Source organism: Trichoplusia ni, unplaced genomic scaffold, assembly GCF_003590095.1.
Source record: "Trichoplusia ni isolate ovarian cell line Hi5 unplaced genomic scaffold, tn1 tig00001244, whole genome shotgun sequence".
In the NCBI taxonomy this organism is placed as follows: domain Eukaryota; kingdom Metazoa; phylum Arthropoda; class Insecta; order Lepidoptera; family Noctuidae; genus Trichoplusia; species Trichoplusia ni.
In genome coordinates, this window is record NW_020800106.1 from 5,001 (window position 1) to 7,500 (window position 2,500).

Below are 2,500 nucleotides of genomic sequence, written 5' to 3' on the forward strand. Positions count from 1 at the left end.
CGTCGAGACGCATGATACGCTTACTCGCGATCATTGTACGTCCGTCGCGTAAAACGCAAATACACGTCGTTAAATGTGCAAGAGCGTCAGACACGTCGTTCGACAAATGTCCTATCTATCGTATAGAGCGTTATTTTTGAACGGACCGTCGGTAACAACGTTCAACCCGAAAGAGCGAAGCGTAAACAGCGACGACACTTATCAAGCGAAACGGACCGACGGATGGCCGTCAAATGCGCTTCTGGATCGTATCGTATAGGGATACGAGATCATAATGCGCAATGTGGCATGTTTACTTTATACAGCCGGCCCTCAGACAGGAGTGGTCCTGGATGTGTCTCCACGGACCGCAATGTGCGTTCGAAATGTCGATGTTCAAATGTGTCCTGCAGTTCACACTATGACGCGCAGTTAACTGCGTTCTTCATCGACCCGCGAGCCAAGTGATCCACCGTCCAGGGTAATAGTTTTACAAAATTATTACCCATGTTACGATAAATAAAGAATTTTTTTTTTTTAATATATCTAAAAAAAAAAAAAAAAAAACATTTACCCCCGTCGCGGAACACCGCGTAATCTGCAACGAGAGAGAGTGAACGTTAACGAACGCGTATCCACCTAAAGCTTATATGTTTCTCACGGTTTGCGGATTTTATGTTAAACCGTATCGTAACGAAGCATAAAACTCTCGATTGTACGCGACGCGAGACGAACGACCGGCGCGCCCGGACAGTTAAGCCATGGAACGCCTGTCGGTTCGGTCTCTTTTTAAAAGTTCATCGATACGATTGGATAAAAGTGTCGACGAACGTTTTAAGTATTTGGAGAACATTAATGTGACATCGTTTCGCGTACGCAGTGCACGTTAAAACGGTACATCGTTAATGATCCTTCCGCAGGTTCCCCTACGGAAACCTTGTTACGACTTTTACTTCCTCTAAATGATCAAGTTTGGTCAACTTCCCAGCAACGCCGACGGCCGTGAAGCCACCGCGTGTCGGTCCGAAGACCTCACTAAATCATTCAATCGGTAGTAGCGACGGGCGGTGTGTACAAAGGGCAGGGACGTAATCAACGCGAGCTTATGACTCGCGCTTACTAGGAATTCCTCGTTTATGGGGATAATTGCAAACCCCAATCCCCAGCACGAAGGAGTTTCAGCGGGTTGCCCGGGCCTCTAGGCCAGGGAGAACATGCTGATTCCTTCAGTGTAGCGCGCGTGCGGCCCAGGACATCTAAGGGCATCACAGACCTGTTATTGCTCAATCTCGTGCGGCTCGAAGCCGCCGGTCCCTCTAAGAAGAATTTTAATACGTCGCCAGTGAGTTGCGTGACGCGTAGCCACGCACACCTAAATGACGACGCCTATTTAGCAGGCTAGAGTCTCGTTCGTTACCGGAATTAACCAGACAAATCGCTCCACCAACTAAGAACGGCCATGCACCACCACCCACCGAATCAAGAAAGAGCTGTTAATCTGTCAATCCTTCCGGTGTCCGGGCCTGGTGAGATTTCCCGTGTTGAGTCAAATTAAGCCGCAGGCTCCACTCCTGGTGGTGCCCTTCCGTCAATTCCTTTAAGTTTCAGCTTTGCAACCATACTCCCCCCGGAGTCCAAAATCTTTGGTTTCCCGGAAGCTGCCCGCCGAGCCATTGTAGTAACGTCGGCGGATCGCTAGATGACATATTTACGGTTAGAACTAGGGCGGTATCTAATCGCCTTCGAACCTCTAACTTTCGTTCTTGATTGATGAAAACACCTTTGGCAAATGCTTTCGCTGATGTTCGTCTTGCGACGATCCAAGAATTTCACCTCTAACGTCGCAATACGAATGCCCCCAGTTATCCCTATTAATCATTACCTCGGAGTTCTGAAAACCAACAAAATAGAACCGAGATCATATTCTATTATTCCATGCACGAAATATTCAAGCAGCATTTTGAGCCCGCTTTGAGCACTCTAATTTGTTCAAAGTAAAATTGTCGGCCCACCTCGACACTCACCGAAGAGCACCGCGATAGGATTTTGATATTGAACCGGCGTATTACCGCCGGCTCACCGACGATATGCTCCGCAGACGTGTCAGTATCACCGCGGATGCGGTGCACCGACAGCGCGGCGCACAAATGCAACTACGAGCTTTTTAACCGCAACAATTTTAGTATACGCTATTGGAGCTGGAATTACCGCGGCTGCTGGCACCAGACTTGCCCTCCAATTGTTCCTCGTTAAAATATTTAAAGTGTACTCATTCCGATTACGAGGCCTCGTAAGAGTCCCGTATCGTTATTTTTCGTCACTACCTCCCCGTGCCGGGAGTGGGTAATTTGCGCGCCTGCTGCCTTCCTTGGATGTGGTAGCCGTTTCTCAGGCTCCCTCTCCGGAATCGAACCCTGATTCCCCGTTACCCGTGACAACCATGGTAGTCGCAGAAACTACCATCGAAAGTTGATAAGGCAGACATTTGAAAGATGCGTCGCCGGTACTGGACCATGCGATC

General features: G+C 48.8%; 2 non-coding genes across 2 annotated transcripts in view; both read right to left on the minus strand.

Moving 5' to 3' along the window:
- Positions 1-306: 306 nt before the first annotated feature.
- Positions 307-463, minus strand: LOC113507255. Its single transcript, XR_003401825.1, has one exon. It is a non-coding gene; the product is annotated as a 5.8S ribosomal RNA (ribosomal RNA).
- A 419-nt stretch (positions 464-882) lies between these two features.
- The window catches only part of LOC113507256, a 1,903-nt gene continuing 285 nt past the window's right edge, over positions 883-2,500 (minus strand). The window contains exon 1 of the ribosomal RNA XR_003401826.1: positions 883-2,500. This exon is cut by the window's right edge and continues 285 nt beyond it. This is a non-coding gene — a ribosomal RNA (small subunit ribosomal RNA).